The sequence below is a fragment of the Pongo abelii genome, chromosome X (genome assembly GCF_028885655.2).
Source record: "Pongo abelii isolate AG06213 chromosome X, NHGRI_mPonAbe1-v2.0_pri, whole genome shotgun sequence".
Taxonomy (NCBI): Eukaryota; Metazoa; Chordata; class Mammalia; order Primates; family Hominidae; genus Pongo; species Pongo abelii.
Window position 1 is genome coordinate 107413011 of NC_072008.2, and position 10819 is coordinate 107423829.

Below are 10819 nucleotides of genomic sequence, written 5' to 3' on the forward strand. Positions count from 1 at the left end.
GTATTCAGAATGTAAAACATAGTGTTTGGTTTGGCATTGGTATTATAATTGGAAAAAACTTCAAGAGAAACTCAATTTATACTGGCAATCTTTATTGCTTTTTTAAAAGTCTCCCTTTAAAAAAACATTTTTTCTTCTGTTACTGTTTCCGATTACAAAAGTAATCTGTGTGGTAAAAATTCAACAATGCAGAAGTATATAATATAAAAAGTGACTTTCTCCTCTTTTTCTGCCCTTTCTCTTATTTTTTTAAGTCCTTCTCAGGTTCCAACTTGGTGCTGAACTTGCCCACATTTTCTTTTTCTTACTCTTCTTCCTCGTCTCTTTCTCTAAGAGTTCTAAACGATTTTTAAGGGAAGCCAAGCCTTCCTTTAAAAAACCAAGGCTACTTGTGTTTGCATAAAGCACTGGCTACTAAGCACTTACTACATGCCCTGCCTTGTAGCACCTACCTTCTTCCCATGCAAATGGCTCTGCCCAGCTTTACAGATATCTACTTAACAGCATCTGGCTTAGCCAAACCGTTTCACACTAACCTAGCCACATAAAACTATTTCTGGCTAAATCTCTAACATCTTGGTTAAAGAATATGTTTTTAGCACTTTTGAGTTATAATTTGAGGTGGGATATTATTGTGTGGGAGACTGCTATTAAAATGGTTTTGGCAGTGAACTCTGAGGGGGAAAGCTTTTCTAACTTTGCTCCCTCTTTTATTGGCTAGCATTTAAAGCTGGATAGTTTTGATTGGCCAATCATCTGCTTAAGGCATTCCTTTGTTTCTTTACTTCCCAGTTAAAGGAGTTGGATATTTCTGTTATATAAACATGCCTTGGGCTTTGGAGTTAGTTATATCCCTTCTGATAGTCAAGTACATAGGTAGCAAGGGTGAAGTGGTTCAGTGTGTGGATTCTGGAGCCATACTTCTCGCTTGCATGTCTGTTTGCCTGCCCATCTGTCTGCCTCCTTATTTTTCAAATCCCACAACTACCATTTACTACCTATGCAATGTTAGATAAGTTAGCTAACCTCAAAGTGTATCAGCTTTTTCATCAGTGATGGTGAGATTATGGCAGAATGTACCTCAGGGGGTTGGTGTGAGGATTACATATGTTAATGTGTGGAAAACACTTAGAACAGACCCTGCCATACAGTTAGTCCCATATAAATATTAGCTATTATAGTGACTACATAGAAAATATCCAGTAACTTATATATGGCCAAGCGACCAGAGTCTCTATATGGTCATGGGTTATACAGAAGATAAAATGTAAGATAGTTATTCCCTAAAAAAGAAAGGATCAGAGACCCTAATTCCTACACACCAAGGATAAAGGGTAAAGGTTGTAGCAATGAGTAAATTATTTAATGTTTCCTAATAATATTCTGTTCACTCTTCCCATTCTCACCTCACTCGATCATTTGTGTGGCTATAGTGAGGACAGAATTCTTGGCAATGGAACTGACAAGGATAGGTTTAATAGGGTATTTATGATAACCCCTTTCTGAGGCAGCCGGGATTGGGAGTTGACCTCACTCCTGTAGCAGGGAAGGATGTTATGCTGACAGCAAAAACAATTTACTTGCCAACAGTCTCTCTCTTAATTTATATTACCCAAAGGCCCTAGATGCCGCAGTTACTCTATAAGGAAAAATATTTCAACTTATCTCTTTATATCTAAACACCTTTCCCCAATATATTCTCTCATTAAACTAACAAGCTGGCCTATTCTCCCAGACTATCAGGTACTTCCTGTCTTACTTTAATCCTGACTCAGTCTGGACTTGTGGATAATGTCCCTCTCAATAGCCCCTTCAATTTCCTGGACTTGTCATTTTAATTCACATCCATTTGTCACTCTTCAGCCCTGGATCAATTTTCTCTGCTGCTTCAAGGAGCTCCCAGCCCCTGCTGCTGCTGTGCCTGCTCTTGCGGCCACTGGAGAAATCCTGGTGATAGGGTGCTCAGAGGCTTTATTTTCACATTAATGAGCCCCAGGCTCAACTAGGCTCTCCATCCTACTCTGCAACCTCTTTACTTGTCCTAGTAATCTCCTTGCACTGTGGTGTATGGAAGAACAGGGCACTTGAGGTTTCACAAATGAAAAACCCTTTCCTTTTATGATGTCACAGTGATTATTTGCCAGGCCTGATCCAAGGGCTGTGCTACTGAATTAGATGCCCCCTCACTGATGTTAATGACACATATATAATTTTGCATCCTTTCTTCTACCTTAGCTGTATGTGAAATAGTATTTTTGAGATATTAACTTATTGTTGTTGTTCTTGTTGCTTTTCTTGGTATATCACTCTTCTGCCTTCCTGTTATTCAAACAGATATCTGTGCTTCAGTGAAGGTTTGTAGCAAGGTTTCCTGGTTTTTGTGTTTTTATAAAAACCTGAGCCCATTATTCTAGAAGCCTCTGAAGCAAACAAGAATAACAAAGAGAACAATTTTCCCCAGATTAGAGAAAAACTCTCCCCAACCTCGGTGGTGAGAGGAGAGAAAGAGAGGAAATGATGACAGCCGAGAGTCCAGAGAGGAAGTGAATGCAGGTTATGTCAAGGTGGATTAGGTCCTGTGCCTAAACCTACAGAGAAAGTAGTTGAGAGAGGTTTTGGAGTTGAAGGGGCCACCAGACAGGAATGAGGGACTTTCAGCAGCCATCTCCAAGGGCCAATGACCTACACCTGTGTGACTTATTACTCTAGGACTACATGTCCACCACCACCCAATATCTTTGCTCCCCTCCCCTTTTTGCACTGGACTTTAAACACAAACCTGCTGAAAGGAAAAACCCAAACTTTATGGGAACTAGATTTTTGCTGCCCCAGGGGAGTGATAGGCTCAAAATAGAAATTAGGTTGAATTAGTTCAAAAGTTAACATTTCTTGCTCATTAAAGTAGATTCCTAAAATAAAGAAATGATACTTTTGCACACTTGAGTATGAGAAAAGCTTGCACACACAAGTTTGTGAACATTGCATTTTGGTAGAACCTTCTCTCTCTTAAGTAACATTTTGAAAGCAACAGCAATAGTCATACAAAGCAGTGGCTTTCAGATTGGTTTCCAAGAAAATTTCTAATGGACCTTGGTAGAGCTTGAGGGGAAAGCATGTTGGTAGGAGTCTGGACATCAACCAGCACAGCTTTCTCCAAAGTACTTTCCCTTTTACCTGTTTAATGTGAGTATTATTGTAACATTCTCTTTAAATGGAAGATTCAGATAAAAAATTTTTATAGTTGTTCTGTGAGAGATCTATACAGGCAGGATACTAATTTGTTTTGGTTGTTGTTTTGTTTTGCTTGTACAACTTTGGAACCAGTTCTGAAAGCAATTCCCAGTGTTTTTAAAGCAGTGACAACAAAAGTGCATGGCTTCTTTCAGAGGAAATTATTTTGAAGGTCAGCGCTTGGTTGCATTTTAAGTTTTCATGTTGCTAAAGAAGAAAGTCAGTCTCTTGGCTCCAGGGTCACGTGTCACATTTTCACTGTCAATATAGTTCCGATAAAACAGGATTAATAAATCTGTTCCTTAAAACGCAAGGGCAAAACTGTGAATAAGTAATATTTCAGTTGGGCTAACTAGAATATTCTTTGCTGGTTGAGTCTATTATTTCCACTGCAATAATCATTTCCATTTCACAATTAAATGACACTCCAAACTCTAACAGGACAGGAAATGGCTTTCTCGTTCCAGGGTTCAAGGAAGAGTGCTTGAGAATGAATAATAGTTTTCTTCATCATCCTTCACTTCCCTAATACAATGCTAGCATACTGGGTATTTCTTCCTTCCTTCTTGAGACTTTTCAGAACTTTACCCAGGGGAACACTCTGGGCTCTGGGTTGTTGAAGGAGCCCCCTAGACAGAAGAATAACTGCTGGAAAAGAAGCAGTTTCTACCCAGATTGTGGATCTGTACCCTTCCTTCTCATGTACCCAATAGTCTGAGACCATCTAGTTTTGGTTTGCTATTAAGGGGTGGATTCAGCACATACAGCAGGTAGCTGCTGCATCTTGGATGATTCCAAAGACTTCCTTTACTTTATGAAATCCTTGGTCCTTGGTATTGACTCTTGTGGTAAAGAGGAGAGTCAGGAAGCTTCTAGGAAGGAGGTAGGGGATTCCATTCAGAATGCTCTGCTGACCATTAGTGGCCAGAACAAATTGGAAATGATCATACGACATTAGAGGTAATCTAGGAGGGCAGTTTGTGTCCCTTAGTGCAAAATTCATGTGTTTTAATGAAGAGTAGTGTCATCTCTGGTCTCTGTTGCTCTCTCTCTTTTCTTGACAAGTTAGGGTCTCTAGACATCTATTTGTTGTGCAGGACTTTATTTTCTAAATGGTTTGGAAATTTAATTGATTTCCAGATTAAATGGATAACACTTCTTTTAGTCTTCTCTGGATGAAACTTGAAAGGTTAATGAAAAGTACGTGGAAATTGTTTGAGCTCAGTGATTTCGGTGACTCAGTTAAGTATGAAATTCTGAAAGGACTAAATATTTTATATATATACATAAATATTAGATATATATATGTATATATACATAGAGAGAGAGAGAGCGAGAGAGAGGAGAGAGAGAGAGAGAGGTCTCACTCTGTTGTCCAGGCTGGAGTGTAGTGGTGCCATCATGGCTCACTGCAGCCTTGACCTCCCGGGCTCAAGCTGTCTTCCCACCTCAGCCTGCCGGGTAGCGGGGCCTACAGGAATGCCACCACCATGCTTGGCTAATTTTTTTATTGTTTGTAGAGACAGGGTTTTGCCATGTTTCCCAGGCTGGTCTTGAACTCCTGGGCTCAGGCAATCTGCCCGCTTAGCCTCCCAAAGTGTTGGGATTACAGGAGTGAGCCACCATGCCCAGCTGGACTAAATATTTAACACACTTAGACTGAATATCAAAAACCTATTGCAGTCTCTACATTTCTATCTTGGATAGGAGTAACAAAGAAGTTACAAGTAAATAAAAGATCAATTAGAAGTTCACCAATGAAATGCTGCTACTAATAAGTATAAAATATTTCTTTTACAAACACACATCCTTATTTCAGAAATGTACAGTTATACTATATAGAGTATTTCATAATTTTTCCCTTTCAATATAAAATAAATTATTTTAAAAGTTAATCAGCATTATAAAAATAAGCTGTGGTTCAAAACATATCTTTAATCTTTGAAAAAATATGCTATGACTCCAGTCAAGAATATAGAGTGGTGTTCACTTTGGCAACACATATACTAAAATCGGAACGATGCAGAGAATATTAGCAGGACCCCTGTGCAGGAATGACATGCAAATTTGTGAAGCATTCCATATTATATTTAAAAAAAAGAATATAGAGTGTATCATTCATTCACATTTCTATCATTCTTCAAAGAGCCACAAAGTTAGGAGGACAAGTGACTTAAACATTTTAGTATTAAATATCCCTTCCATGAAGAAATCCTTCCTCTGTGTAACCAAAACCACTCAAAAAACCTCAACTTCTTTAAATTATGTTAGTATGTTTTACTTACTTCCATCCTTTCATTACCTCAGTAGATAAAGACAGGAATAAAGGAAGGAACTTTTTTTAAAAAATAAACACAATGATGTCATAAAAGGCCTTACCATTGTCCCTGTTCTAAAAGAAAACAGACATAAACTTCTAACCTCATAAAACAAATCATGCATGAACACTAAAGGTCACTCTTTCCATCACTGCTTATTTCTCATTATTCAAAATGGTAATTTTTTCAGTTACACAATCACTGGAATTGCCCAAGAAAAAGGACATTGACCTATCAAAATATGCATAGGATCATACAATCTTCCCTCTCTGTCACTCATATATGGTACCAGATTTAGCAAATAAAGATACAGAACACCAGTTAAATTTGAATTTCAAGTAAAAAACAAATAATTTTTTAGTGTACGTCTCATGCAATATTTGGAACTCTGTAGTTTATCTGGCAATCCTATCAGCTAACAGATTTTCTTCCTTCTTTTATTGAAGTGTTTTTCACTTCCATATCCACTCCTCTAATCTCAGCATTCACACAGCTTCGTCCTTACATCAGGCCTTATTCATTTCATGCATGTCCCACAATAACTTTCAGATTGTTTTCCTGTCTTCAGTCTCTTTCCTCTGCATGCCCCTGCCAGAATAGCTTTTTATCATGCCACTTCGCAGATTAAAACTCTAACAGTTTTTTAAGAAACAGATAATTCCTGTTATTTAAACTATTCAAGACCACAAATTTATAAAGCTTCCAGATTCCTTTTTATAAAGCTAGCAATAACTAAAAAGAAGTTATAAATATGGTTTCCCAGTAAATCTTCCAAAACTGGACACTTGGCCTCCTTAGAAATAACAATGCAAACATCTCAAATAAAAATATTAGGAAATAGTATCCAATGTTACATTAAAAATAATACTTCTTGTTTGGTTTATTTCAGTAATATAAACATGTGGTGATATTAAGAAATCTATTGCTATAATTAATAAAAAATAGTTAAAGGAGGAAAACTGTATGATCATCTTTATAAATGCAGAAAAGGAATGTGCCAATGTTTATCACTGAATCCTGGCTTTTTAAAAGCCTTTATAAAATTGATAAATATATCTCAAGTCCAAAGCTAGAATAATTTATGGGGACATACTATAGAAGCATTTTCAGCAAAATCAGGAACAACATAATAATGCTATTGCCACTGTATTTTAAAGTAGTTCTGGAAGTACTAGCCAGATGCAATTAAATGTGAGAAAGAAAGCACTAGACACAGCAAATGAGTTCGGTAAGTGGCCAGCTATAGGATTAATATATAAAAATCAATAGCTTTCCTGTGACTAAAAACCAGCTAAAAGAGCAAGGAGGTTTTGCTTTATTACTGCATTTCCTAAGGAGCTCACTAAGTCTCTGTTGTCCAAATATGTGAAAAGCAATCATTTTCTTGAGGGTTAAGAAACAGTAATGTATCCTGATGTGATGAACTGACATCCACCTGAAGCTCGATAAAAGTTATTTCCTTCCTTTTGGAAGCTCTGACTTCACCTTCCACTCTCCTAAATTGTAGTTCAAATCTCAGCTAAGGCCCCAATATGATCTGCAGTAGGTCTCTGATGCAACAGAAGCCTTTCTTGATGCCTGTGGATGAATGAACTGGTAAGAGCATGGCTGGTGTTGGGACTCCTTAGATCTGCACCTCCTTAACAACTCACTGACAACAGTCCTTGAAAGTGAAGTGGCTGTCTCCAAGCCCAGACCAGAAACAGTGAAAGGATCAGCCCAGAACAATGATCTCAATACTCTAGTTCCTGATTCTGGTTAGTGGTCTTTAAATGTTTAGCACCTTACTATTACTCCTCTTGTGACTTCCCTTCTTATATTGTTCCACCCCCCGACACACGTACACACTGATTAAGTTATAGATGGCTGAAGGCGTAACAGCTGGTCTACACTCTTCTTAGCCATATGTCCTGGAAGTTTCCAGTTAAAGAGAAACTGAGACTGTTTATACAGAGTTTTTTCTACTATATAAAAAAGTGCGTAGATTATAACTAACTAATGTGGAATTAATTTCTTCTCCTTTATACTTAGTTGCACCCACTAAACTGCCTTGGTATCCTATTGCCTTGTCACTGGGTTGAGTAATTGAGGCTATTCTCTAAGAAAATGGGAACCAGAATAGATCTAAATACTCAAGTTCAAAGTTGTAGGTAAAAAGAAAAGCAAAAGCAAGTCCAGGAGCATATCAGTGAGGCTTTCTTTGAAGCAGGAGGGAAGGGTAGGGGAGCTGAAGATGGAGAAGCAAACCCAGTGCTCCTGGATGGAGAGGAAGCTGTTAAGGATATGGCTGGACTCTGCTATCTGGGACTGAGAACCAGGAATCCTCTTGAAGTTTGTGAAGATTTTCAGTGTCCTCATGGGATAGGACTAGCAGAGGACATGGCACCCAGACAAAACCCAGTGCATTTGTACAATTGTCCCTCAGTATCTGTGGAGAATTAATTCCAGGGCACCCTCACCCTATTCCTCCATTCCTGCCCCTGTGGATACCAAAATCCATGGATGCTCAGGTCACCAATATAAAATGGTGTACAAAAAGACAAATACCGAATGTTCTCACTTATAAGTGGGAACTAAATAATGTGTACACACGGACCTAGAATGTGATAATAGACAATGGAAACTCAGAAAGATGGAAAGTTGAGGGAGGTAGATGATGAGAAATTACTTAATGGATACAATGTATGTTATTCTGCTGATGGGTACACTAAAAACCAAGACCTCACCATTATGCAATATAGCTATGTAACAAAACTACATTCATATTCCATTAACATATACAAATAAAAAAATTTAGTAAAAAAGTAAAATGGTGTGGCATTTGCATATAACCTAGGCACATCCTCCTATATAGTTTAAATTATCTCTAGACTATTTGTAATGCCTAATACAATGTGAATGCTATGTAAATAGTTGTTATACTGTATTGGTTTTTAATTTGTATTATTTTTATTGTTGTATTGTTATTTTTTATTGTTTTCTTCTGAATATTTTCAATCTTCAGTTGGTTGAATCCATAGGCACAGAACTGGTGGATATGGAGGGCTGACTGTATTCTCTTTTTCTTGAATCTCTGCCCTTATCCCTTTCCTCCCTAGTTTGCTACCCTGGGTTCAGTCCTAATTTAGAGCCCTAGTGGGACTGGCTGCCAGCTGGGATCATGGCCCTATTTTCTTATGTACAGGGTGACTGTGTTTCAAACACTTGTTGAAACTATGCAGAGATGTCCAGATTGTTCTTTATCTACAGACATACAGACAGTAAAAGACACTGCAGATTGCTATTGGCTCCAATGTCATTTGTGACTCAGGGCCCTGGTTTTCCAGTTTCCTACTGTGTGATTTTGCTCTTAGGGGATTCCATGACACCTGTTTCTATCTACATTATTCTTCTGTCACAAATCAACATACAGTCAGCAATTATAACAGTATGAAGGAATGGGGAAAGAAAGAATGGGAGAGGTTGAGGTAGCTCATCCCTGAAGATATAACTAGACAGATAGGGTGGAACAAGATGGCCAAATAGAAGGCTCCACCAGTCATCTTTTCTGCAAGGATACCAATTTAAAAACTGTCTACACAAAAAAGCCCTTTCATAATAACCAAATCATGTGAGCACTCACAATACCTGGTTTTTACTTTACATCGCTGAAAGAAGCACAGAAAAGGGTAGGAAAGATAGTTTTGAATTATGGACACCACACTTCCCTCATCCCATGGCAGCAGCTGTGTGACACAGAGAGAGAATCTGTGCACTTGGGAGAGGGAGAGCACAGGAATTGTGACACATTGTGTTAAACTCAGTGCTGCACTGTCACAGCAGAAAGCAAAACCAGGCGAAAGTCAGCCGATGCCCACCTATGAGGGAGCATTTAAACCAGCCCTAGCCAGAGGGGAATTGCCCTTCCCAGTAGTTGGAACTTCAGTTATGGCAAGCCCTATCACTGCAGGCTAAAGTGTTCTGGGGCCCTAAATGAAGTTGAAAGGCAGTCTATGCCACAAGGACTGCTATTCCTAGGCAAGTCATAGTGCTGAACTGGGCTCAGAGCCAGAAGACTTGGGGTACATGTGACCTACTGAGACATCAGCCAGGGCAACTAAGGGAGTGCTTGTGTGACCCCTTCCTCAACCCCAGGCTGCACAGCTCACGACTCCAAAAAAGACCCCTTCATTCCACTTTAGGAGAGGAGAGGAAATAGTAAAAAGGACTTTGTCTTGCATCTTAGATATCATCTCAGCCACAGCAGGATAGGGTACCAGGCAGAGTCCTGAGGCCCTAGCTCCCAGATGACATTTTTAGACACACCATGGGCCAGAAAGGAACCTGCTTCCTTGAAGGGAAGGACCCTGTCCTGGCAGGACCTATCACTTGCTGTTTGAAGAACCATTGGGCTCTGAATAACCAGCGGCAATACCCTGGTAGTACGCTATGGGCCTTGGATGAGCCTCTGAGACTTCCTGGCTTCAAGTGAGACTCAGCACATTACCAGCTGTGGTGGCTATGGGGAAAGACAGCTTCTTCTTGAGAAAAGTGGAGGAAAAAGTAAAGGAGAGTTTCCCTTGCACCTTAGGTACACGCTCGGCCACAGGGGTGTGGAGCACCAAGCAAGTGCTTGGGGTCCCCAATTCCAGGACTTGGCTCTTTGACACCATTTCTGGACCTGCCCTGGGCCAAAGGGGAGCCCACTTCCCTGAAGGGTGAGCCCCAGGCCAGGTAGCATTCACCACAAGCTGACTGAAGAGCCATTGGGCCTTAAGGGAACATTGACAGTAGCCTGGCAGTACCCACCATGGGCCTATGGTGGAGGTGGCCATGGAGTGAGGCTCCTCTGCATGTGGAAAGGGGAGGGAAGAGGGAGAAGAACTGTGTCTCATTGTTTGAGTGCTAGCTCAGCTGCAGTACAATAGAACACCAGGTAGATCTCTAAGGTTTTTGACTTCAGTTCCTATTCTTGGATGGTACCTCTGGATCTGCCCAGGGCCTGGGATAAATTGACACCCTGAAGGGAAGGACACAATCCTGGCTGGCTCCACCACCTGCTGATTATACAGCCTCAGGGCCTTGAGTGAACATAGGCAGTAGCCAGGTAATGGTTACAGTGGGCTTTGGGCAAGACCCAGTGCTGTGCTGGATTTAGGTCTTACCCAGCACAGTCCCAGTGATGGTGGCCACAAAGGTGCTCATGTCACTTCACCTCCAGCTCCAGGCAGCTCAGAATAGAGAGAAAGAGAGACTCCATTTGTTTGGGAGAAAGTAAGGGAAGAGAAAAA

General features: G+C 40.0%; 1 non-coding gene across 1 annotated transcript; it reads left to right on the forward strand.

Moving 5' to 3' along the window:
- Nucleotides 1–5213: 5213 nt before the first annotated feature.
- LOC112131111 (U6 spliceosomal RNA) lies at nt 5214–5320 on the forward strand. The gene has a single exon (XR_002913258.1). It is a non-coding gene; the product is annotated as a U6 spliceosomal RNA (small nuclear RNA).
- Nucleotides 5321–10819: the final 5499 nt, after the last annotated feature.